The sequence below is a fragment of the Phacochoerus africanus genome, chromosome 10 (genome assembly GCF_016906955.1).
Source record: "Phacochoerus africanus isolate WHEZ1 chromosome 10, ROS_Pafr_v1, whole genome shotgun sequence".
Taxonomy (NCBI): domain Eukaryota; kingdom Metazoa; phylum Chordata; class Mammalia; order Artiodactyla; family Suidae; genus Phacochoerus; species Phacochoerus africanus.
The window spans coordinates 4,450,890-4,477,505 of NC_062553.1; the positions used below are offsets into that span (position 1 = coordinate 4,450,890).

Below are 26,616 nucleotides of genomic sequence, written 5' to 3' on the forward strand. Positions count from 1 at the left end.
ATGAACAACGACAGTGCCCTTTGAGGGCCTCCTGTGGCCCCTGGAAGAGACCAGAGCCCCACGAAGACCCAGGCAAGGTCCCTGCCTGTGGCAGCTCTGATTCTGAGACCGGGGAGACCCATAAGTAAAACACAAGCCAGGTCATCACGACAGTAACTCTTCCCTGCAGGATATAATTAAAGTAAGGGGACAGGACCACAGGCATAGGGCGATGAGAGCCGGGGCTCTAACGGGAGCTGTCTGGGCAGACACCTAAGGGCTGGTGCGTGGTAGCCTCTTGCTAATTGGCACCCAAGATGACGGCTATAGGATGACCGAAGAGCATCGGCCACTCAGCTGAGTCGCCTCCATTCAGTGGCTCTGACCCTTTTAATCCCTCTGCCTATAATAACCGCACCCGAATTTTTCCGTCCTCCAAAGAGTTTGCACGTTCCTTTCCGTCGGCCCCCGCATGCGGAGATCTCTGGGAGAATCTTTGCATAGTGGGCGGGGCTACTGTACGGCCAGCTTTGATTGGACGAGGGCCTCCGAGATTCTCAAGGCAGGGCGAGGCACCTCCCTGTTTGCGCACCTTCTCTGCTTGAAAGGCTCTCCCGCGCTTTCCCAGACCTGGGAGGGAGTCTCCATGGAGCTCCCAGATCCAGCCAGGAGCCACGAGGGAAACAAATCACTTCACCCTGGGAGCTCTGGCATTTGGAGGGTGGCACACCCCTGTCCCCGTCCCGAAGAGGGATTTTGTCAGAGTTTCCCAACCGTTAGCTAGCATCGTCCCTCTCATCTTCCACACACCCACCTGCCTGCAGGTGCCTGGCCTTGCACTGCCGGCTGGGGTACGCTTAGCTGCAGCTGCAGCCTGCGCCACAGCCACACCGGTTGCGAGCCGCACCTGCAGCCTACACTGCAGCTTGCGCCAACGCTAGATGCTTAACCCACTGAGTGAGGCTGGGGAGTGGACCCGCAATCCTCCTAGAGACAACATTGGGTCCTTAACCCACTGAGTCCCACTGGGAACTCCTGGAAGTGGGTTATCGCGGGCAGCAGCGAGTCTTCTTTTCCAGCCCTCACTGCGGGGCACTGCCTCATTGCTGGAGAATGAGTGGCTTACCTGGGGTTACCCAGGTAGAAACGGCAGTGGTGGGGTCAGACCTCCTCTAGCTACCTCAATCTGCTGATTGCTTATGAAAAGAGTGCAACCACTTTAGCCTGGGTTCGAGGCCCCCATGGCCTGCTTCCCCCTCAATTCTCATATATTCCCATGAATTGTACCCCTTGCTAAGCACTGTCTCTCCTTCCAGACCCTTGCTTGCCAGCTCCGTCTGCTTGCATCCTCCCTCCCCACCCTCCCCACACCCTGTCCTGTGATACCCTGCAGGCCCCCCAGCCCAGCGGGGATGCTGGGGCTCAAGGAGAAACCTGTTTGCTTGCTCTGCAAGTGTAGGTACAGTGAATGAAGTCACTGGGGCTGGATTAAGACAGGAGCAGCCTGGAGGCAGACGGAGAGAGTGAAGAGGCTTGCTCTGCTCTCCTGATTTTGCCAGTGTGGCGTGTGTGCTCTGCTCCTGCCTTGCCCTTCTCCCATGCCTTCAGTAGATGTCTAGCTGGACTGAGCCAGGCCTTCGCATATGCTGTTCCCTCTGGCGGATCTGCCCATTCGCCTTCCCTGCCCCCATCCACCTGGTGAACACCCTCCACTTGTGCTTAACATCCATCCTCAGCCTTGCTTCCTCCAGGAACCTTCCCTGACAACGCTTCCGCTTCTGCAGGCCGGGTCAGCGATGTCCCAAGGGCTTCTGCTGCCCTGAGCATCCCTCTGTCAACTGCTCTGGATTCTATATTCCAGCTGCCAGTGTCTTGTCTGACTCTCTCGCTAGCCAGAAGGTCCCAGGAGATTAAGGATGCTGCCTGGTTCACAGTGGCATTCCCAGAGCCCTGCACAGGATGGGGTGCATAGTAGGTGGTCGATAGCATTTGACCTTTAGCCTCGAGATTTGGTGTTTATAGCATTATGGGTGAATTGGCTTCACTTCTGAGCCAAGAAATAAAAAACGAGTATGTTTCATATTCCTGTAATATCAGAATCCTAGAATGTCAGTGGCGGGAGTCTGGTGCTGAAGATTGTTTGCTGTTGTTTGCATCTGGTCTGTTCTGCCCTGAAGAAGCCCCCCCTCTATTCTCCGCACCAGGCGCCTATAGTGTGACATCAACTCTCCAGACCTTGGGCACCTCCATACTTGGGATCAAAACATCCCAGGTGGTGCTGTCAGCCCCGAGATGATATTTGTGAAGCTTCTGTGGAACTTAATCCAGCTTCCCTTCTGCACACGGGGATTTCACTGCCTGGATGGCAGCCTGCTTTTGGTTTAGGGTGAAGAAAATGTTAGAAAGCTGTTCTTCAGAATCCAAGCCATGTTCTTGTGTTCGCAGGTCCTATTCCTCGTTAAATTGACCTGATTTCTTCCATTCTCTCGAGCTGCATCTCAGAATACGCTTTGGAAGACACGCCTCCTTTTTGGAAGTTGGCAGGGCTGTTTCCTTGGGTCAGGGCAGCTGGGCGAGTGAGCTCATTAAGCCTGGCAATAATTGGGTCTTGGATCCTTCCAGGATCAGGGCTGGATGAGGTGTTTTTTGTTTTTTGTTTTTTTTTTGTGCCAACCAGACATCTTATTTTGAAAAAGGGCCTGCATGTCCCCAAATTATGCCCAACCTGCTTAAACTCCTGGGAATTTGCCATTTGGGCATTTTACGGACATGATCTCCCTCTCCCTGGAAGAATGCCAGGCACCCAGGATGAGCCCAGTTTATGGGGACGTTGTAGAGCTCTTGAGTTTTCTGGAGGGGCAGCTAAAAATGAATGGAAGACACTTCAGTCCAAATAGACAAACATGGCCTTTTGCTGGACAGGACATCAGAACCTGGAAGTGCTCCAGCCAGGAGATGGGAGAGGGGGCGCTGGGTGTCCCAAACCTCAGGCGTTCATAACATAAGCTGTGAATTTGGGATTTCACAACTCACGACTCCCCTGGATTGTAGCTTCCCTTCATGTGTGCTGATGAATAGAGGGCTTTGTAGGTGAACTACGAGGTCAAGTGATCCGTAGATGGTAGTGGTGGTGGTGGGTGTTAAAATCGCTCTCAGGCAGGGATGTGGGCTAATCAGTTTGTGCTGTCTTATCTGTTTCTTGCAGCAGGTGTAGAAAGGGCCTCTGCTCACTGGATCTTTGTTAGCATCTGTGTCAAGTGTCTGTGAGAGCAGTGCCAGGACGTCTGAAACTATCCACACTGTGGACTCTTGTGAATTCCAACCATCCTTCCCACCTTGGCTGGAAGCACTGAACTGTCAGGACACTGAACGTGTCATGAAGGGGATCCTCAAAACATGGTGAATGGCCCCATCCCTCCTCTTTGTGGGACGGTCAAATCGTAGCCTCAACTCCTCCAACCCCGGAAGCTGGTAATTGACACTTTTGTAGATGGTGTCCCATACCTAGTGGGTGAATATTAGATTTGTTCCTGTTTTCTGGAACCAGAAAAAAAAATCGTCATTAGAAAATAAGCAGTTTAAGAAACTAAAAATTCTTGGAGAGGTAATTTTGCTATCGAATTAAAAAGAAGTAGCTCTTTGAAATTGTTGTGTTGTCGTATATGCCTGATTCATTATAATGGCAAAGAACACGGCAAAGGAGGGTTAGAGGAACTCAGATGACATGAGATATATAGAAAAAGTAAAATGGCAGATGTAAACTCAACTATATCAACAAAAACATTAGGCATTCCTGTTGTTGTGCAGCAGAAACGAATCCGACTAGGAACTGTGGGGTTGTGGGTTTGATCCCCGGACTTGCTCAGTGGGTTAAGGATCCGGTGTTGCTGTGAGCTCTCGTGTAGGCTGCAGACGCAGCTTGGATCTTGCTTGCATTGCTGTGGCTGTGGCTGTGGCGTAGGCCAGCAGCAGCAGCTCCGATTAGACCCCTAGCCTGGGGACTTCCATATGCCATGGGTGCAGCCCTATAAAGACCAAAAAAAAAAAAAAAGCAAAACCAACCCCCCAATAACATTAAATGTGAATGGATTAAACAATCCAGTGAAAAGGCAGAGATTGTTGGAATATATTAAAAATGATCTAGGAGTTCCCATCATGGCTCGGTGGTTAACGAATCCGACTAGGAACCATGAGGTTGTGGATTCGATCCCTGGCCTTGCTCAGTGGGTTAAGGGTCTGGTGTTGCCCTGTGCTGTGGTGTAGGTCGCAGACATGGCTCCGATCTAGCATTGCTGTGGCTGTGGCGTAGGCTGGCGGCTACAGCTCTGATTCGACCCCTAGCCTGGGAACTTCTATATGCTGCAGGTGCAGCCCTAGAAAAAGACAAAAAAAAAAATGATCTAACTATAGGCTGTCTACAGATGCCATACATCTTTAGACTCAAAGATGCAAATAGATTGAAAGTAAAAGGAAGGAAAAAGGTATATCATGCAAAGAGCAACCACGTGAAAGCTAGAGTGACCATACTGATACCATATGAGATAGATTTAAAATAAAAATTAGAGATAAAGAGGGATACTTTATAATGAAGTTGAATAGTAATATTTTATAGTGATAAAAGGGGCAATCCATCAGGAAGATGTAACAATTATTAACAGATATACAGCTAACAACAGAGTACCAAACTGTATGAAGCAAAAACTGATCGAAATGAAGGGAGAGAGAGAGAATTAAACACTAAGAGCTGGATCGTTCAATCCCCTGCTTTCGATAATGGATAGAACATCTAGACAGATCAGCGAGGAAACGGAAACCTGAAAACCCTGTAAACCAGTCTTAAACATTTACAGGGTACTCCACCACCACCATCAGAAAAAAATATATTAATTGTGGTGCATTTCATGTGTAACATTATGTTAGTTTCAGATGTGCAACATAGTGATTCGATATTTGTATACATTGTGAAGCAATCACTACAGTAAGTCTAGGTATCATCCATTGCCCTATGGTTACCACAAATTTTTTCCTGTGGTGAGAACTTTTCAGATCTACTCTCTTCGCCGGTTTCAAATATGCGATGCACTATTCTCTACTCCAGTCACCCTGCTGCATTTTATATGCCCATGACTTATGTATTTCATCACTGGAAGCCTGTGCTTGGTGACCTCCTTATCCCATCCCCCCACCCTCCTGTGCCCCGCCTCTGGCCGCCTCCCATCTCCTCTTTGTATCCGAGTTTGCTTTTTATTGTTGTTTAAGATCCCACAAGTGAGATCATATGGGATTTTTTTTTTTTCTGCATAACTTATTTCACTTAGCATGATGCCTTCAAGGTCCATGTCTCACAAATGGCAAGATTTCATTTCTTTTTTTGTGTGGCTGAATAATATTAGATTTTATATCTATCTGTTTTACATTTTCTGTATCAATTAATTCATTGAAGGACACATAGGTTGTATCAATTTCTTGGCCATTGTACATAATGCTACAGTGAACATGGGGGTGCATATATTTTTTCAAGTTAGTTTTTTCATTTTCTCTGGATAAATAAATACCCAGAAGTGGGGATGTTTGATCCTATGGTAGTTTTATTTTTTTCGAGGAACCTCCATGCTGCTTTCCATAGTGGCTTCACCATTTTACCTTCCCACCAGCAGCGATCCCTTTTCTCCATGTCTTTGCCAAGAATATTTATTCTTTTCAAGTGCATATGGATCATTCTCTAGGACAGACCATATGCTTGGTCCTAAAACAACCTCAATAAACTTGAAAGAGTAGAAATAATACAAAGTATGTTCCCTTTGTGGTTATTATATGACCATATGCCATGAAATTAGAAATCAGTAGCAGCAAACACAGCCCATAGCTGATGCTCCGTTTGTCCTTGTCGCCCTGACATCTACAGCCTCTGCTTTCCTCTCCCACCTCACTCTCCATTACTCCTGGTCACCCTTTTACTTCCTGACCACAAAGAGCTGCTGCCTTCCTTACCCACTGTTTCCAGCTGCCATGTGTTTGCTCATGACGCCCCCCCCTTCCTTGAAGATCTATTTCTCTGCCTTCCCCACCTTCCCGTCTTGGGAGGACCTGCCCATTCAGCCTCACATGACCGCCTACCTCAATTAAGGACAGTTTGTAATGAACAGATGAGAGCAGTGGTTCTACAAGTGAGGTCCTGGAGCAGCAGCAGCAGCAGCACCTGTGGGCATTTCAGAAATGCATGTTCTCAGGCTCTACCCTGAGCTTCTGGATCAGAAACATTGGCTTGGGGCCCAACAGTCTGGCTTTAACTAAAGTCCCCTTGGGAGTTCTGATACCCCCTCCAGTTTGAGAACCAAGGAAGGCAGGGCTGGTCCCCATTTCGTCTGTAGTTACACAGTCTGGTTGTTTCTAAAACAGTTGACAACTGGTTGGTTCCCTCCCATGGGCATGAATCACCCCTAGTATCTTGCTGAATGTGCCAGTGAAACGAGGGGACCTTGATTCGTAGGGTGTAAGGGACAGTTCTCCACCCCAATAAGCACACATTCCAAACTGGGGCTCAGAGCGAAGGGCGTGTCAGCTTCCAGTGGTTTCCTGCGGGAGAAGGAGGGCAGCCCCCCCCTACCCTGCTGCACCCTCTCATAATGGTGCGTGTGGGCTGCATCCTCAGTTCTAGGAAAGGAGTGAAAGAAGGTAGCAGCATGTGGAAAACAGCCTTGAGCCAAAAGGCCTGGGTTTGAATCCTGCCCACCTGCTGCCTGTAACGCTTTGCAGCGGTCCCTTCTGTACAAGGTGCTCGTGGAGGCCTGCTTGCGGAATGCTTGGTTTCTGTCCCCCCCTGAGGCCCACTAAGCCGGGATGATTATTGGAGATAATTATAGAATGACACAATACCCTCCCCTCTGTCTGGGTCTGTATGTAACAATGAAGTGGTTTTTTTTTTTTAAATTTATCAGCTAAACCACCCCATCCCCATATACAAAGCAGGGAGGCCATAGTTTATTATTTTAAACTTAGAACACTTCAAGTTCTAAGTCAGTCCATGGGAGCATTGAGGTTGCTTTCAGGAACAACTTTCAAAAGGAAAATTTGGAGTGACAGGGGTAGTCTCAACAGCCAAAGCATCCTGAATGTCACTTGGGCTTTGTTATGGTTGTGAACATTTTTTTAATTTAAATTTTTTAAAATTTTAGTTGATTTACAGTGTTGTGTCAATTTCTGCTGTACAGCCAAATGACGCAGATATATATATATATATATATATAGATATATTCTTTGTCTCATATTTTCTTCCATCATGTTCTATCCCAAGAGGTTGCACATAGTCCCCCGCACTGTACGGCAGGACCTCATTGTTTATTCTGGTTCGAGACTCTAGCTCCCGCGTTTGCAACTGATAAGGTTTTGTCCACAACTCGCCTTGTCGTCTCAGGATCCATTTTCCTGGCGATGACAGGAGAGTCTCAACCCCAAGACCTGTACAAAGCTGAGTATTCACCTGGCTGCCCAGGTCCACGCTGTGGAGTCTACAGAGGGTTCACTTTTGGGTGCAGCTCATTTGAATTTGTGTGCTGTGTTTGTAGTTTAAAGTCACTTTACCTAAACAAAGAGAATCAGCCACATGTCGCCCCAGAACCCTGATCCTGGAGCATCTTCACGGACGACCAGGGCTCCATGGATTGTGCTTTGAAAGCCAGGCCTGGTCACCATCTCCCAGTGCTCCAAAGTGCTGATGGCTGAGCTCCATTTTAGGTACTGGCCATCACCCCTTCGCAGACACCTGTGTCTCTCTGTTGTCGTTTACCCATCAGTACCACTTTGGGTTCTCGGTTCCGTCTCCCCCTCCAAGTGGCCTCGTGTTCCCAAGACTGGGCTCTGACGGAGGACTGTCACTGATGGAGCTGAGCCCAGCTGAAGGAAGAGCCGGCACCTGCCTCATCCCAGGTCTTGGTGAACAGACCTGGAAGGTCCAGTGCTGTCCGAGGACAGCCTGAGGGCTCTTCGCACCCATGCCTTCCTCAGATATGGGGCATAGTTGGGAGAAGGAGCAATTGTGCAAAGAAGAAATGGTGTCATCCTGCAACTACACCTGTGGCTGTATCACTCCTCCTCGTCTCCCCATCTCTGATCTCATCTCTGGATGCTCTTGCTCTTACCACCTGTTTTGTTCTGCTCTGGCTGCTGTGACACAGAATACCAGAGACTCGGAGGCTTCAACCACAGAGACTTACTTCTCACAGTTCTGGAGACTGGGACGCACAAGATCAAGGCGCCGGCTGATTCTGTTTCTGGGGAGAGCTCTCTTCCCGACTTGCAGACGGCCGCCTTCTCACGGTGTGCTCGCGAAAGAGGAAATAGGCTCTCTGCTGTCTCTTCTTCTTCTTTTTTTTTTTTTGTCTTTTTGCTATTTCCTTGGGCCGCTCCCGCGGCATATGGAGGTTCCCAGGCTAGGGGTCGAATCGGAGCTGTAGCCACCAGCCTCCAACACAGCCACAGCAACTCGGGATCTGAGCCACAACAGCGACCTACACCACAGCTCACGGCAACGCCGGATCCTTAACCCACTGAGCAAGGGCAGGGACCGAACCTGCAACCTCATGGTTCCTAGTCAGATTCGTTAACCACTGCGCCATGACGGGAACTCCTGTCTCTTCTTCTAAGGGCACTAATCCCATCATGAGGGCCTGGTCACTTCCCCAAAGCCTCATCTCCAAATACCATCACATTGGGGATTAGCATTTCAGCATGTGATTTGGGGGGCGGGGTGTGTGTGTGTGTGTGAACATGACCTTTAGTCTATGACACTGACTCCTGCCGACCTTCAGTCTATGACACTGACTGCTGCCTTACAGAACAGTCTGTCTCCCTTGAACTTGCCCTCCATTCCTCTTGGCTCTGCACATCTGTGTCCTCTTCCCAGCACACCCTCTCTGCCACCTCTAGAAGTGGCTCAGGCTTCTACCCGTGGGTACTTCCCTGAACCCCCAGGCCCTGCACTTCTTTCTGTCCCAGCCCTGGCCATATTTTTTTTTCTGGAGCTAGGGCCTGGGAGGGATTTGTGTCTGAGACCCCTGTGCCCAGCACAGGGCCTGGTGTGGGCAGGTGCTGGGATGTTGAATAAGTGAATGAAGGAATGATTGGCGCTTGTGCTCCTGCGGCTCTCCCTACCTAAATGCTGTTCAACCTTCCTTAGACCCCTGCTCCCTTGTCTGCATGTCCACATTTCACCCCTGCCAGGGCCACACGAGACATCTCTTCCTTCACACCCCACTGGGACGTGCAGCCCCTGGTCTCCAGTTAACACCTGAGCTTGTTACGCTCTGCTTCCTTGCCTGTCTCCCTGACTCAACTGGAACCCTTCACACGTGTGGGGGAACCATTGGGACACCCAGTCCAGGGCCAGCCTTTTCAAGGGCCTTGGCCAATGTCTGCACCTGGCAAAGTCATCCTCAACCATCTTCCTTCCCCTGTGGTGGCAGTGACCTGGTGGTGACCTGGAAGTGGGTAGCCTGGCAGTAAGCTCCTCTTGGTCTGAGCACCCCAGCCCTGTAGGGAATGTCTTGCTTTGAGCCCCTGCTCTCTTCCTGCTCACTTCAGCCTTGCCACCCCTTCCCTCATCCTCCAGTTCCAGAGTCGTGCTCTGGAGAGAAGCCAGGACACAGGATGAACTCTGAGTGTGCCCCTCCTCCAGCTTTGCACACACAGCGGGGACTCAGTAGGTGTCTGTTGTGTGCCCTGGGCGTGTCAAGCCACACTCATTGGCTGGTGTAGAAAGGATGTGGAAACCACAAAAGAAGTTGCTCTTGGCTTAGAAGTCACCAGTCACACTGCTTGTTTTTGGTGGTATGATTATGTGACTCATTTCGGGAGCGGTGGGACAGAAATGGCCTGAGAACTGAGGCCTTTTCTGGGACTTCTTCAGGGGCCCTTGCACCTCAGTTAAGGGGAGATTCCAGAATGGTGCAGGGAGGTTGCCAAGAGCCAGCAAGTAGCAGCAGAAAGAGCAAAGGCTTTGTGTTCAAGCGGGGACTCAAGCAAGTCCTTTGCCTGCTTTTAGCTGGAATTTTGTCCCTGTGAAATGAGGAAGAGAACACGTGCCTCTCCAGGACCTTGTGAGCACTGGAATTGTATGTGTGATGACCTGATGCCTTGTGGCTGCCTAGGGACTGGCAGCCACCTACCCCCAGGTATGCAGAATGGCTGAGGCTTAGTTATACGAGAAATGTAATTACGTTGGCCTTTCATGGATGAAGCAGTGCCTAGGCCGTCCTTGTGCCTCTGTCTTCACATCCTACTGTCATATCTGGCACCTGGAAGCTACATAGCAGAGCAAGTAAGAACGTGGACATTGGAGCCAGACCACCTGGGTAGAACCTCCCACCCCTACCTGCTAGCTGGGTCACCTTGGCCAAGGTGCTTCACTCCTTCCTGCCTGAATGCTGAAATGGGGCCCTAATAACACCCCTGCCATAGGGCTGTGGACTGTAGAGAACTTGAAAGTTTGGAACAGCTGTTAGTACAGAGACACTGCTATATAAGCTGGGACTGTTATTACTATTACTTAGCGCATGTTTGTTGAATTGTGTTAAATTCCATCTCACGGGAGAGGAGTGTGGATCCTGCCGTGATTCTTTTTCTTGGATCACAGTTCTTGGTACCCCTTGCTCATCCCCACCTCAGAGTTTCCCTCCTGTTCAGTGTCCGGTAGGATTTTACAGTGAAAAGCTGAAGGAAAAAAACTTCATATGCACAGAATATTCTAAAGGAAGTTTCACCATGTTTTCATGAGTGTTGATAAACATCTCTCATTCCTCTATTTGATGAGAATTCTGCTATGTAGGTCCTGAATATGAGTAGCAATTTTATCAGAAATTGTTTCTGTTCATGGAGAATTGAAGTAGGTGGTTTTCTGATGATATTGGAAGTTTTCCATCAACTGGAATATTTTGAAACTACTGTTTTGTATGTGTTGGTGCTAATTCAGTGGCATTTAGTTTTTGGGCCATAGTTTTTGGCTTCCTTGGAGGGTGAAGGCATAGTGTGCAGGAAAGAGCTTGGCTGTTCATTCCTAAAAAATGTCCTTGGGTGCCTTCTAAGAACATGCCAGGCATGGTGCTGGGTCCTGAGTCTAGAAGACAATGCTGACAGTTCTTTGGGCATCTGGTAAGTGGCTTTAGAGTCAAACAGACCTGGGTTCAGCCCGGATTTGCCGCTTTTAAGTCATGGACCTTAGGCAGGTGACTTCAGTTCTCTAAGCCTCAGTTTCCTGTCAAACAGGGATAATACTGTTACTTGTTTCACAAGGAAGTTTCGAGGATGGCTTGAGATGGGTATACCCAGCACATTGCCTGGCATAGAGAAAAGGCTCTTATAAGTGGCATCTCTAGGTTTAACTGCGCCTTTTAAGGCCCAGGTGAAGGGGTCATGCCCCAGGAGAGCTCTGCAGGCTGACTCAGGGCCACCGCTAGGCCACTTCCTTTCTCTTGTTCTCTGGCTTGCAGAATGGGGAGGGTCACCTTTTGCAGAGCGGGTGGCTGTGTGGAGGGGCCTGGTTTTCTGTGGGTTTGTGGCTTTGCAGCATTATCTCATTAATGGCACCTGAGGGCTTCTGGAAGGTGGAGGAGGCAGGTGGTAGTGGATGGGGCAGGGTCTCCCAGGAGACCACAGCCAGGCACCTCTGGCCTTGGGCTGGCCTTCCTGTCTGGTTGCATGCAGTCTGCCTCTCAGCAGCAGAGTTTACTGGGCGCCTCTGGGGCGGGAGTTTTATGCTCCTTTCTGAGCCTCTCAACCATCGCTGCAAGAAGGCAGGAGGAAACCCAGGCCCTGGGAGTTTACATGAGTCATCTAACAGTCAGAATGAGTGAGTGGTTGAGCCTCCGGACAAGAGCCTTGCCCTCTCGGCACTCATGTGGGGCTTTCTGCACGGCTTAGCAGAGGGCGCATGAGAGACAGCGGTCTGGATGTGGTTCCTTCCGAGAGCAGCTTTGTATGGACTGCCCAACAAGATGTCATTTCATGAAAAGAAGGAAAAATTGTTTGAAAAACACCTTTAATCTTTACTTTTTTGCCCTCTGAACATATATGCTAATTTTATATTTTAGTGGGGGTCGTACTGTACAACTTTGTAGGTGCCCATCTTTTTAAGTGGAGCAATCCATTCTGAGGATTTTCGGATGGCTGGTTCCTCTGGGGCGGGGACAGGAGCAGGCGGTAGGCGTGGCCGAGGAGGCAGGGCGGGGGTGGGGACTGGAAGCGGAAGGGGAGGAGCCAGGCTTCACTTTAAAAGCCAATGGCCGGAAGTGAGGCAGGACTGGCCGGAAGTGGAAGGGGCAGGAGTCGATGTCGGGAGGCTACGGTTTACCTCAGTGTTTTTTCTGCGTAAATTTGCCTTTGGAGCTGAGGCTTGGCAGGGACGGGAGGAGAGGAGCCCCGTCGGAGGGACGAGGGATGGCCTACGGCACATGAGAGGCCTGGAGGCAGGACAGAGCCAGGTGCTTCCCAGGCTGCTGAGAAGATGGTGGCTCTAAGTGGGTGGTGGCCTTGGAGGGGAGCAGAGGGGGTGGCGGTGATATTCGGGAGAAGGCAGCCGTGTGGTATTGCTGTCTGGCCAGATCCATGGAAGGGGCTGCTTTGTAGCAGACCCTGAAGCGGTCACCTTAATTCATGCAACCCTGCACCATTCTCAGGAGGTCGGGTTTTCTCTGGCTTAGGTGTCATGACTTGATGTGGGTCCTACAGGCAATAGCGGTGGAGCCAGGATTTGATTCTGGGTCTGACAGTGAAGTCCAGGCTTTCCGGGAGGTCCTTGTTTTCAAGGGCAGGAGCCTTGGCAATCAGGGAGGGCTTCCTGGAGCAGGTGATGACGTGGCTTGTACCTTTATTAGGCAAAGTATGAGGCTAGGGTAAGAAGAACAGAGGGTTGGGACTGAAGAGGCTGGATTCGAGTCCCGCCTCCTTGGGTGCATTTGGAATAGACGCATCCTCTCTGGGCTTGGTGTCCCATCTGCACAATGGGGAGGTGGGACCAGATGGCCTTTCCCAACCTCCCTTCCAAGTCTGGAGCTCACTCCTTCTCTACATCAGTGTTTGCTAAATATTTTTCTCTTGGGGAAGCCTGGTGCCTGACTACCGACCATGTCCCCCGCCCCCCACCCCAGCACCCCGCCCTCCCCTCCCCCCCGACTTTTCAGGATGATATTGGGTGTCTGGGCCGGTGTCCCTGTTGATGACAACAACATTTTGAAAGACTCATTGCTGCTAGGAGGTTCACCCACTGGGGGATGCCAGGAAGCAGCCCCCGGGCCTGACAGGTCTGGGTTCAAATCTGTCTTCCTGTATGTTGGGTGAAACCTTAGGCCAGTCAGTCTGCCTCTGAGAGCCTCCCTGTTTGTACACAGGGAGGTATTATCGCCGTTAACCCCTCCCCCACCTTGGTTTTCACCCTGAGGGCGATGGGGAGCCAAGGGTGACAGGAACCCACGTGCTGCTTCCCATTTCTGCAGAAAAGCAGCCCTGTGGTAGGAGTGGTAAGGAGCTTGGAAAATGTTGGGAGAGAGTCACATGTAGATTTGAATGTAAAAGAAGGCTCAATTCAAGCTTTAAGAATTCCTCTTTGTCCCCCTTCGCTTGGACTCATAGGTCCTATTCGATCTGTTTCCTCACATGTTTGTATCCAGGAGTTCCTATCTCAGCGGAAACAAATCTCACTAGTATCCATGAAGACGCGGGTTCCATCCCTGCCCTCATCCGGTGGGTTACGGATCCGGCGTTGCTGTGAGCCGTGGTGTAGGTCGCAGACGCGGCTCAGATCCCAGGTTGCTGTGGTTGTGTAGGCTGGTGGCTGCAGCTCCAGTTTGACCTCTACTCTGGGGACCTCCACATGCCATGGATGTGGCCCTAAAAAGAAAAAGTTCATATCCATGACTCAGGCGGCTTCATCCCCCACCAAATGAGTACACAGCCTCAGCACCGTTGCTGTCTCCAGGGCCTCCTCCAGGCAGCCCTCCGAGTTGACCCTGAGCCAGTGATCTGAAGCACAAGGGTGTCTGACCTTGTCCTGCCAGGTATAAACCTCTTCATGGCTCCCTGCTGTGCTCAAGGTCAAGTGCAAGCTCTTTCCAGATGGATTTGCCTTCGTCCCTCACACTAGGCCTCTAATCACTCCTAGACAGCACTGTGCCTTGTTCATCTCTGTACCTTCAGTGTCTGGGAAAAGATCTGGCGCTTAATAGGTTCTCAGTAAGGACAACGATGCTGCCGACCCCTGCCTGTCTGCCGAGCGGGGTGCCCGCTCCGCTGTGAGGAGGTTTCAGTTACAGCCCTGCGGATGCCAGGATTATCTTCGTCATCTCTTATGTGGATGAGGAAACGGCAGTTCAGAAAGGATGGGTCTTGATGGGATTCAGAATGATCATTGAATAGACATGCGGTTACTTTCTTCACCTCTTTAAGTGGAGCCTATAGGTATCTATTACTTCAACTGGAGGAGGAAAAAAAGTCTGAGCCTTAAATCTGAACTCTTTTCCAGGTGCAGAGAGAGCCAGGGCTGGCCAGCGTGCTGCAGGTGTGGGCAGGTCATGGTCTAGGGCAGCGCCACCTGCCTGGATGGGACATCCTGCCTATGCCAGCCACGCAGGGGCGAGTTCTCAGCTGAAATCAGGTCCCCTGTTTTAGCACCTGTGCATAACATGTCAACAACATAGTGACAGTGAGATGCTTATGGAACTCTTTGTCACTTTGAGTCAGTATTATTTTTCCACTGTGAACATTTAAAGCTGTAGGAGTTCCCGTTGTGGCTCAGCGGTTAACACACTTGACTAATATCCGTGAGGATGCAGGTTCAATTCCCAGCCTCACTCAGTGGCTTAAGGATCCGGTGTTGTCATGAGTTGTGGTATAGGTCGCAGACACGGCTCAGATCTGGCATTGCTGTGACTGTGGCATAAGCTGGCAGCTACAGCTCTGATTCGACCCCTAGCCTGGGAACGTCCATATGTCGCAGGTGCAGCCCTAAAAAGACCAAAAAAAAAAAAAATTTGTATAAAATTAATGAAAGTATCGCATAAAGAAAAAAAACGCCGGCCTTCAGCTGTATTTCCAGCATCCTCTAAGCCACTGCTGGAGCGTCCATTCCAGCATCATCCAGAGGCAGCATGCATATAGAGGCCTGTGTCGCTGAACCATTTTGCTTTTTGTATGGGATGAAGGGATCCGGTTTGGAGCTGACTCTGGGTGCCCTGGTTCTGTCACTCCTGAGCTGTTGACCTCGGGCAAGTTCCTCGACCTCTCTGAGCCTCCATGGCCTTAGCAGTCAGTCCCCTGGAGAACGTGACCGCCAGGCAGGGCTGCTGCTCTCGGATGTTGGTTGGGATGGCGGGTGAGGGGCTCTGTGGTAGGGGGAGGTGGGGAGCTGATGAGGACCGGCTTGTCCAAGCTAAGGAGTTAGGTTTCACCCTGACAGCAGTGGGGAGCCAAGGACAGTCTCAACATATTGTGCTCTTCCTGATTCTCAGAAAGGTAGTGGTTGTCACACGGATGAAGGGACCCTTGGTTAGAACTCCATGTGGCCGAGGGTGGCTGTGGCCAAGGGGCCAGGTGGGGCTGCAGGGTGGGGGGGAGAGGGAGAGGCCAGTGGAGCACAGATGTCGGGAAGAGGCAGAAGACACCCACCCATAGCAGGTCTGGAGGCCCCTGGGGGCTGGGTGTTGTCTAATCAGGGAGTGCTGGGGACCAGAACGGGAGGCAAGGGCACGGACACAGTGGGGTGGGGTTTTACGCTCCTGGAAGCCTTCTCCGGAGAGCCTGGGGTTGGCTGGGGGCTCCAGGGGGCCTGGGGGACGAGCCGGGGCTGTGTGGTCTCTCCAAAGTGACTTGGCAGGTGGCGAGGTGGGAGCCCAGGGCCCCTGCTTTTCTTCACCTGGTCCACACTGCCAGCGCCCAAGGACAGAAGGGCCCTGTCATACCTGAGGCGTGTGGTTTGTGTTTTCCTAGATCTGGAGCCAAAGACCAGGGCTGGCGTCCTCTGAGGCTTCATAGGCCTCTGTTGCTGTGCCCAGAATCCCTTCCAGCCACCCTGTCCTGTCACTTGTCAAAGGTTATTCTGTACCGGGTGATGCTTGTTATTTTTGGCTGTCGTTACATTTTACTTTCCCGCTTGATTCTTTGGAGAAGCTTGTGGCTGGTTGGGAGCACCTCTGGCGGAGACAGTCGCATTCTGCCTAGAGCTGCTCTTTAAAAAGTGCTGGGAGGAGAAAAATAGTTATTGCCACATAAGACATTATTGCAACAATTGGTGACCTTGGAATTTGAAATGTATCAGTGATACAGTTTCCTGGTTTTGGCTAATCATGTAGTGATTTCCTGATGTCTCTGGTCGTAAGAGAGGAAAGCCACAGCCTTGAGGGTCAGATGTCAGGATGTCCCGAATTTATTTTCAAATGATTCATAAAAATAGGTGTACGGGTATAGGAACATGTCTTTATAGATAACGAGCTGAGGGAAAATGTGAGTCGAGGTGAAGGTGCGAGGAGTGCGTTCTCCTCTTCTTGGGACTTTTCTGTAGTTTCGAAACTTGGCAAATTGAAAAGGTTGTGAAAAGCACTCCTAGCGGGAGAGGCGTGGTGACGCTCAGCTGAGTTCATCTGTCCACTCTGTGGTCTTTGGCCTCTTCTGTGTCTTGGTCCCCTCGAGGTGGCGAGAACTTTGTGCCCCCAAGGTTATCCTTTGTTAACCTGGGCCTCCTGCTTGCCCTTGGACATGGCTTAGGGGCCTCCTCCTCCAGGAAGACCCCCAGGCTCTGAGGGCTGGCCTTACTTCATTGCAGTCATCTGATGAGGAGTGGCTTCCTGTGCCAGATCTTGGGGATGCAAAGGGCAGCAGCTGTTTCTGTTTCACCATCTGCACTGGAGCCGGGAGCCCAGGAGATGGGCAGTCAGTGTTTGCGGAGCAAACGGATGGGCAGGGGAGGCCTCCTGGCTGAGGAAGCCGCGTGAGCAGAGCCTGCAGGTAAGAGAAGCCTTCTTATTCAAACACTCTTTCTTAGCCCCTGGGAGGAGCATCCCAGGGCCCTGGGCATCTGGGGACAGAGGTCACTTTGGGGAATGCGGCCACGGCCACCCCGAGTCTCTTCTGCCCAGGCTGATTCTTTCCTGGCACTACAGCCTGATGTGGGCTGAGCTGGTGGGAGGGCCTCGAGCCACCACGGGCGGGGCCAGGGCGGGGTCCTCTCTTCTCCCGCAGGCCCGATACAGGCTTGGCCCACTGGGGGTCTTGGGAGTGACGGGAAGAAGCCCCGGCCGATGCCAGAGCAGCACGGGGTTTAGATGTGGGCCTGGCCTGGGTCTCGTTATCTTTCCATGATCCTGACTCCGTCCTCATTAGAGGCCCTGGTTTCTGCAGCTGGGATTTATTAATTTTATCTGCAGGTCATCCCATGGGTGCCAAGGGACCGGGTCACTGCCAGCTGGAGGAAGTTGAAAGTTCAGCAGGATAGGAAGCTGGGGGGCTGGCTTCTCAGCCAGCACTGTGTGCGCGGCAGTGCAGAGATGAGCGTGCCCCGCTGTGGGCAGCTGTCCCCAGCTTGCCTGCCGGTTCAGGCCGGGAGTGTCCCCGCTGGTCTGATGGTGGGACTGCAGATACTAATGAGAGCTCTGGGAATTCCCTCGTGGCCGGAGCGGGACGTGTCCTGGGAAGCGTGGTCAGTGTCATCTGGGAAGCCTGTGGGAAAGAAGTGAGAAATCCAGCTTGTGTGTGTTTTCATCATTAACGATAAATATTATACTGCTTGACTGTTCAGTATCTTCATTGCTTTGTAAAAATACACACTTCAGGAGTTCCCGTCGTGGCGCAGTGGTTAACGAATCCGACTAGGAACCATGAGGTTGCGGGTTCGGTCCCTGCCCTTGCTCAGTGGGTTGACGATCCGGCGTTGCCGTGAGCTGTGGTGTAGGTTGCAGACGCGGCTCGGACCCCGTGTTGCTGTGGCTCTGGCGTAGGCCGGTGGCTGCAGCTCCGATTCGACCCCTAGCCTGGGAACCTCCATATGCCGAGGGAGCGGCCCAAGAAATAGCAACAACAACAACAACAAAAAGACAAAAAGACAAAAAAAAATACACACTTCAGCAGCTTCAAAATGAGCCCTCCTCCTGTTTAATGGAGGCATAACCTGGGTGGGAAAGTGACTTTGGAAACTCAGGGCGTGCTGACTCATTCCTGATTCTGTGCCAGGCTCCGTGTGGGGACTCGGAGTCTGGAGGTGAGAGAAGCACAGCCCTCACCTCGAGGGGTACCTGGGGCGGGTGGTTCTTGAGGTTTAGCCACCAACCTGCGGGACATGTAAAGTTCTTCTCCCGTCTTCCCGTGCCGGCCGCTGTGTTGCTTTCATCCCCTTAGCATTTGGTTTTGAGCACATGCTGGGGTGAATCGAGGTCATTTACATGATGGCAGGTTCTGTTCCCTTTTCTCTCTCAGCTGCCTGTCCTCATGGGCGGGACTGTATCGTGAATACCTGGTTTGGGGGGGGGGTAGTGGTGGTGATGGGATTGCTGGTGGCGGAGGTGGTGGTGATGTGGGTGACGGTGCTGTGGAGGTGGTGTTGGCGAGGGTGATGGGGGTGGGGTGGGGAGGGTGGAGATGGTGATGGCATTGGTGGTGGTGATAAGGGTGGTGGTGGTGGTGATGTTGGCAGTGGTGGTGATGTGACGGTGGAGGTGGGTGGTGGGCGGTGAGGGGACTGTGATGGGGTGCTGGTGGTGGAGGTGTGGATGGCAGGGGTGGTGGCAGCTGTGGTGGTAGTGGTGGTGGCAGTAAAACTTAAAGTGACGGGTTCACGCTAGACACTCTTGTAAACACCTCAGTTGTCTGAATCTAGTGCCTCCTCCTCACAACCTAGGAGGCTGTAACTGCCACTAGTTCCTTTGCCAGGTGAGACTCTTGAGGCAGAGGGCCACGCAGTTAGTGAGTGCGTGCTAGACTTGGATTCAAACCCTCACAGGCTGGCTTCAGCGCCCACTCTAACGCAGGCTCACCCAAGAGTGATGCTGGAGGTCCCTGGGAGCCCTGTGGAAAGGCTCCAACCCATGGGCTCGGCATCACCGGCGAAGAGCCAGCTACAGGGCGTTCGAGGAGCTTGTCGTTCTCATGCATGTTAAAGTTTGAGAAGCACTGCGTTAAACGCACCTGCTCCTGCTCTCAGCGCCAAGTCGGCTCGCAAGCCTGGGTTCAGGGGACTCTGCCCTTGTTATTCAGTGACCGGCAAGCAGCACAGTGTCACTTTCAGCAGGACCCAGGCCTGTTGAGATGAGAGCTTGTAAGCCGAACTGGGGGCAGCAGGGCACAGAGAGGGGAGGAAGGGTGGGTCTTCTCACTCGTTCCTGTAAAATGCAGGTTCTGATTCAGCGGGTCTGGGGTGGGGCCTGAGACTCTGTATCTCTCTTTCGCTTTCTCTTTTTTTTTGTCTTTTTAGGGCTGCACCCGAGGCATATGGAGGTTCCCAGACTAAGGGTAGAATTGGAGTTGCAGTTACCAGCCTATGTCACAGTCGTAGCAACGCCACATCTGTGACCTACACCACAGCTCATGCCAACACCGGATCCTTAATCCACTGAGCGAGGCTGGGGATCAAACTTGTGTCCTCATGGATACTGGTTGGGTTCATTACAGCTGAGCCTCGATGGAAACTCCCAACTCTGTAGCTCTTACAAGGTCTCAATGATGCTGATGCTGCTGGCCTGTGGACCCCTTGAGTAGCCAGGCCCTAGACAAGAGCTTCTCACACTTGAACTTGCATCAGCAGCACCTGGAGAACTGGCTAAACTCACCCCCAGCGGGTCTGGGGTGCATCTGAATTCCTTCACGTCTAACAAGCTTCCTGGTGGTGCTGTGCTCCTGGCCCGGAGGCCACACGGGAGCAGGCAGGGCCTGAAGGCAGTGGCTTCAATTTTGTCTGCACATTGGAATCACCCAAGGACCTTAAAAAACTGCTGAGATCTGGACCCCACTCTGAGCTGCTGAATCCCTGGGGTTGAGTAGGGCCTGGGCAGGGCATGGGCATTGGGAATTCTCAGCCAAGATTGAGAATCACTGCTCCAGAGTCATTCTTTTCACTCTCGTTGCCTGGGGCGGTGAGCCTATGATGCCATCTTGGTCCTTGGAGATTTCTGACTCAGTGGCCAGGTGGAGGCAGGCACAGACATCCACACTAAATTCTCCAGCTTTTTCCAGTGGGCAGCAGGGCTAAGGACAGCTGCCTTGGACCGAGAGCTCCTGCCTGGCCTCTCGAGGCTCCTGGGCTGCTGGCTGAGGGTCCCGGGGGCCGACCTCACGCTCCGAGGTGAAGGGCTTTGCAGCCAGAGACCTATACAGACCCTGCTTCTGCTGCTCCCCTGGGCTGTGTGACCTCCAGGCTCTTAACCTCGCTTGAGCTCAGCTCCATCTATAAAATGGGGAGGAAATAAACTATTTGCTCTGAAGCATCACCTGAGAAATAATGTTTATAAGCAGCTCACACAGCACCCGCCACCCAGGAGTTCCCCTCAAGATAAATAGCTGCGTTGTGGGGATATCATTGATTGTCGCAGGCATGGTTCTCTGTCATGGGGGACAGGAGAAGCGGAGGCAGGGGACTTTAGGAGCTGGGCCTCGTGAGCTGCATCAGCCCTCCAGCAGTTTGAAATCCACTGATGTTATAATAATCGGGTGGCTATTATCAGCTAGTAGCTAGGAAGGACACCCGGGTTTCTGGCCTGGGAGCACTGGGCGGGGGGGGGGGGGGGCTCTTTCCTGGGGTGAGGAACATGCAGAGGCATTGACATGGAGGAGGGAGGTGGGGAGCCCAGTTCTGGGCTGCTTCGTCTGAGGTGTCAGCCAGGTGAGGGACAGATGCCCGCTGGGCACGTGGGTCTGAAGTGCATGAGACAGTCCTGGGCTGTATTCCCACCATTTCTAAGCAAAGGCTCTGGTTCTTCTTTCTGTGACATCACCAGTCAGTCATTCGAGAGGGAGCCACTTGCGGGATCTGGGGCAGGGGGTGGGGTGCTGTGCTGTTGGGAGACGGGCCCTGGGTCTCACTTCCAGTCTGTTGTCCCTTAGGCGGAGGCTCTGGACACTCTGACCGCTGACTCCCCTCTGCGTTGTCAACCCCTGGCTCACTTTCCTTGCCCCTCTGTCCCCTGACACCCCCTCTGAGGCCATGGTTAATGGTTTCATTTCTTCGGTCAGGCCTGGTCATGGGCTGTCCTTGGCAGGCTGTGAGCATGAACGTGGCTCCTCTCCTTGGCAGGCTGTGAGCATGAACGTGGCTCCTCTCGGCCTTGAGACTTTTGTTGGGTTCACTTGCTTAATGGTTCAACGTCAATTTAAAAATAAATCATATATGCTCGTCATCACTAATTGTTAGAGACATACGAGTCAAAGCCGCAAATGAGGTGTCACCTCACACTGGTCAGAATGGCATCATCAAAAAGCCTACAAATAATTAGTGCTGGAGAGGGTGTGGAGAAAAGGGGACCCTCCTACTCTGTTGGTGGGAATGTGAATTGGTGTGGCCAGTCTGGAAAACTGTGGAGTTCCTTAAGAAACTAAAAATAGAGCTGCCATATGATCCTGCCATCCTATTCCTGGGCATACACCCAGAAAAGATGAAAACTCTTATTCAAAAAGATATGAGTACCCCAGTGTTCACAGCAGCATTATTCACAAAGTCATCTGTGTCCATTGACAGATTAATGGATAAAGAAGATGTGGTACATATATACAGTGGAATACTACTCAGCCATGAAAAGAATGAGTAATGCCATTTGCAGCAACTTGGGTGGACCTAGAGATTACATACTGAGTGAAGTAAGTCAGACAGAGAAAGACAAGTCATCATGTGAGATCACTTATGTGTGGAATCTGAAAAATAATACAAATGGATTTAGTTACAAAATGGAAACAGACTCACAGACATAGAAAACAAATTTATGGTCACCAAAGAGAAAAAGGTGGGGGAATGGATAAATTAGGAGTATGGGATTACCAGACACACACCACTGTATATGAAATAGGTAAACAGCAGGAATTTACACTTTAGCACAGGGAACTATATTTATATTTTATAATAAACTATACTGGAAAAGAATCTGAAAAAGACATGTAACTGATTCACTTGGCTCTTTACCTGAAATGAACACAATATTGTAAATCAACTATGCCTCAGTTTAAAAAAGAAAGAAAATAAATCACACACACACACACACACACACACACAGGTTTACATGCACACTCATGCGCACCCGCACGCGGAGTTTCCCAGGGCTGCTGTGACAAAGTACCACAGGCTGGGTGGCTTAAAACAGAAACTTACTCTCTGATGGGTGCGAAGTGCTGTCTCACTGTGGTTTGATCTGCGTTTCCTTCATGACTGGTGATGTCCAATATCTTTTCATGTGCCTGTTGGCCATTTGTTTATATCTCTTTGGGGAAATTTTATATTAAATCCTTTGCCTATTTAAAATTGAGGTGGTTTGTTTTTTCATTGTTGAATTGTAAGAATTCTTTATATATTCTGGATATAGGCCTCGTATTGCATAAATGACCTGCAAATGTATCCTTCTGTGGGTTTTCTTTTCAGTTTCTTTATGCAGTCTGTATTAGTTTACTGAGGCTGCCATAACAAATAACTCAAACTGAGTGGCTTAAAGCAATAGAAATCTATCCTCTCATAGTTCCAGAGGCCAGAAGTCTGAAATCAAGGTGTCAGCAGGGCCAGGCTCCCTCTGAAGTCTCATCCTGCCTCTTCCAGCTTCTGGTGGCCCCTGGTATTCCTTGGCTTGTGGCAGCATCACTCCAATCTCTACCACTTGTTTTTTCACACAGACTTCTTCCCTGTTTGCCATTCTGGGGTCTCCCTCCCTCCTTCCCTGCCCCCTGCTTTCTTTCTTTCTGCCATGCCCATGTTGTGCGGAAATTCCCAGGTCAGGGTTCAAACGGGCACTACAGCAGTGACAATGCTGGATCCTTAACCCCTTGAGCCATAAGGGAACTTCTTTCCCTTTTCTCTTCTTATAAAGACCCTAGATCCAGAATGATCTCATCTCAAGATCCTTAACCAATTATGTCTACACATACCCTATTTCCAAATAAAGTCACATTCTGAGGTGCCAGGTGAAGGGCATGATTCAAACCACTACAACAGTGTTCCTCGAGTTTTAAATTTTGGTCAAGTCCAGTTTTTGTTTTTTCTTCATCATTTGTGCTTTGGGTATCTTGCCTAAGAAACCATTGCTTAATCCAAGTCACAAAAATTTATTCCTGTGTTTTCTTCTAAGAGTTTTATAGTTTTAGCTGTTGCATTTAGGTTTTTGATCCATTTTAAGTTGATTTTTGTATTTGGTGTGAAGTAGGTGCCCAGCTTCATTTTTTGCTCGCAGATATACAGTTGTCCCAGTGCCATTAGTTGAAAAAACTGTTCTTTTTTTATCTATTTGTCTTGATACTATTGTCAAAAATCAACCATAACTATAAAAGTTTATGTCTGAATTCTCAATTCTATTCTATGTCTGTCTTACGCTAGTATCATGTTATCTTGATCACAGAAACTTTGTGGTGAGTTTGAAATCAGGAAGTCTGTGTCCTCAAACTTCGATCTTTTTGTTTTCAAGGTTGTTCATGTTGAAATGTGAATTTCAGTATGAATTTTAGGATCAGCTTCTTAAAGAAGTCAGCTGGAATTTTGATAAGAATTGTGTTGAATCATAGGTAAATTTAGTCTTATCCATGGACATAGGATGCCTTTCCATTTATTAAGGTCCTCTTTAATTTCTTTAAAAATATATTTTGTACTTGACAGCCTTGTACTTCTTTTGCTAAATTTATTCCTGAGCATTTTATTCTTTTAAATGTATTTTGAAAAGTTGTCTTGTATATTTTTAAAAGTTGTCCTAAATGCAAAATTCTCTAGCTGAAGAGAGTCTTCCAATTTATCTCCCTCCTTTGAGGGGTGTATCTTTGGATTTTCCTTCTCAGCCAAGCCCAGGAATGGAGGTCCATCCCCAGGCACAGGGGACTGTTCCATAATGTCCCAGAAGCTAAGGTTGGAAGGAATCTTAGGGGCCCCACCACTACCCTGGACCAAACTCTGCTTGGGCTATAAATCCCCTACTGAAGTCCTGAGTTGAACTGAATAGCTTTTCTTTCTCCCTCTGTCCATCTCTCTATCTATCTACTCTCCTACTGCTTTAACCCTGCCACCTGGGTACCCCACGTGGCGGCCTGTGCTGAGGGATAGAGACAGACGACTTGGACCAAGTCCCTGCCCTCAAGAAGCTCAGTCTGGCTTGCAAACATTAGGGTTAGCCAAGGCAACACAGTGCTGGGATGGGAGGAAGCCTGGGAGGTTGTGGGAGCCCAGAGGGGGCTCCTGACCCGTCCTGGGAGTTGGGGAAGTCACCTCATAAGAGGTCTTGTTTCCCCTGGGTGCTCGAATGACAAGCATTAGCAAAATAACCTTGAAGAGGCTATGTCTGCCTCTGATGGGGGCTTCACTCATCTGTGACAAAGTGTTTCCTTAGAGGCCTCCCACCCCCTGTGCGGCAGAATCATATCATGGGAAAAGCACAGACTGGGGTCAGACGAGCCTCGGTAATTTACACTCCTCAACCCTTTAGAGCCTCCAGTTCCTGTTTGTAGAGTGACAATGGAATTGATGCTCCCCCACCACCAGGGGTGGATTGAACAAGAGGATGGGGCCATGATGCTCTAGCCTGGTGCCTGCAGGTGGCCAGGACCCAGTGACCCCGAACAACTAGGATTGTTGTACCGTGGACTAAATATGGCCATAATCTCAGGGAAGAGAGTGGCTGGGGGGAAAGGCTGGGGCCATGGTATCAGAGTCCACTTAATGGTCAGATAAGTCAGACTGTGAGCTGAGTCCGGCAACATGGAAGCCAGGGGAGGTAAGATGCCAGGGGAGGTGAGTGGGGGCTAGTGGAGGCACAGGGGCTGAAGCCACACTGCAGGAAGTGAGGAGGCAATCCAGATGAGAGCCTCAGCGTCTGAGATAAAGCAGAGGTGGCAGGGGTTGGCTGGTTTGTTTAATGGGGATGACCCCTGTATATACAGCTGCTGGTGAGGAGCCCTGGAGGGAGGTGACACCACTGCAGCCGGGACAGAGGAGGGAGGTGTGGGAAGAGGTGGGAATGAGAAGGGGTCCAGGGCCAGGGAGAAGAAGGGGGTGCTGATGCGGGGGCATGGGCTTGAGGGCGACCCTGCCGGGTCTCAAGTCAGCAGCTTCTGTCCTTGATGGAGGGCTACCCTTTTCTTGTCTCCTGAACCGTGTGTGCTATTCCCTCCTTGCTCCTTTCGATTCGATCATAAATGGAATTATCTAGTTTTATCCACCGATTGGTTACTGCTGGTCTATAGGGAAGAAAGCTATTATCTTTGTCATCTGGCCCCATCCGAAGATTTTGGGGGATCCTAAAAGTCCCATTAGTGTATTTCAGACCAGACATTTGCCTCTCATGGGGGCATCGTCACGTCTCTCCGACTTAATTTCTTCTCCCCTTTTTCTGGACTTAAGCCGACCCCCACCCTCACTCTGTTCCTGATTCGTCCCCCCTCCCCACCCTCGGTAGGAGCCTTCCGCCTTCTCTAAGAATCCTCTTTGTTCACAGAGCCTCCTTCCCTGCCCCTGAAATGGAAATGCTCTCTTGGCTCGCTCTGCTCATTAGAGCTCTGATGTCAGCCAGTGTCTTGATGTGGAGTTTTTCCTTGAGAAACAGGACCACCCCGTGACCCGCTTTCCACACACACTCATAGGACAGAAGTCTTGCCACGGCCTCCGTGGCTTGGACGTACCAGGGGTTATTTAATGAGCCCCTTGTTATTCCCGGCTTTGTGGATGATCTCCTCGTCGGATCGTTCCCTTAGGAAAGATTCTAGAAGTGAAGCTGCTGAACAAAAGCAATCCGTATTTAAAGTTCTCATAGAAATTGCCAAATGGCATGCCGCAAGAGTTGTGCCAGTTTGTACCCACCGGGAGTGAATGAAAATAGCAGTTTCCCAGGACCTTGCGAACAATGGCTATTACGGATTTTTGCCAGTGTGATGCGTCTGAGTTCTAGTCCTGGGTCTCATTCACTTGATTCCAGTGAGTCTTGTCCTCTTGGTACTGGCCGTGTGCTTTTCTTCAGAAAAATCACGTCTTCGTTACTTATACTAATTTTTCTATTGGCATGTTGCTGAAAACAATTTTGCTTTGTAAAGCGTCTTAACCTAATGAGGATATTAACCTGTGTTCTCTTGTATGTTACAACCGTTTCCCCCCAACTGTGATGCGTTTCCTCTCGAGAGGTTTAACAGTGGTGCCTTCTGTGAATGCTCTGACTTTTTCCTCCTTTAATACTTGTTTTTAGGAGATTTTTTTGTTTTGTGGCTTCTATGATTTTTATGTAAAATAAAGTGTATGTTTTTAATTGAAGTAGAGGTGATTTACAATGTTTCAAGTGTACAGCAAAGTGATTCAGTTACAAATACATACACACTTTTTCAGATTCTTTTCGATTATAGGTTATTACAAGATATCGAATATAGCTCCCTGTGCTATACAGTAGGTGTTTGTTGTTTATCTATTTTATGTTTAGTAGTGCGTACCTATTAATCCGAGATTCCTAATTT

General features: G+C 50.3%; 2 protein-coding genes across 3 annotated transcripts in view; one reads left to right on the plus strand and one right to left on the minus strand.

Annotated features, from left to right (window-relative positions):
- LOC125138144 (uncharacterized) overlaps positions 1 to 26,616 on the minus strand; it is a 130,278-nt gene that overhangs the window by 67,954 nt on the left and 35,708 nt on the right. The gene's annotated exons all lie outside the window — the stretch shown is intronic.
- The window catches only part of JAKMIP1 (janus kinase and microtubule interacting protein 1), a 141,793-nt gene that overhangs the window by 9,997 nt on the left and 105,180 nt on the right, over positions 1 to 26,616 (plus strand). The window contains exon 1 of one of the 2 annotated variants that reach the window (XM_047798566.1): positions 9,770 to 10,148. The exons of the other annotated variant lie outside the window; for it this stretch is intronic. The gene's annotated coding sequence lies outside the window, so the exon portion shown is untranslated. Of the gene's footprint in view, positions 1 to 9,769; positions 10,149 to 26,616 lie in introns of those variants that run through there. 2 annotated transcript variants of the gene reach the window in all.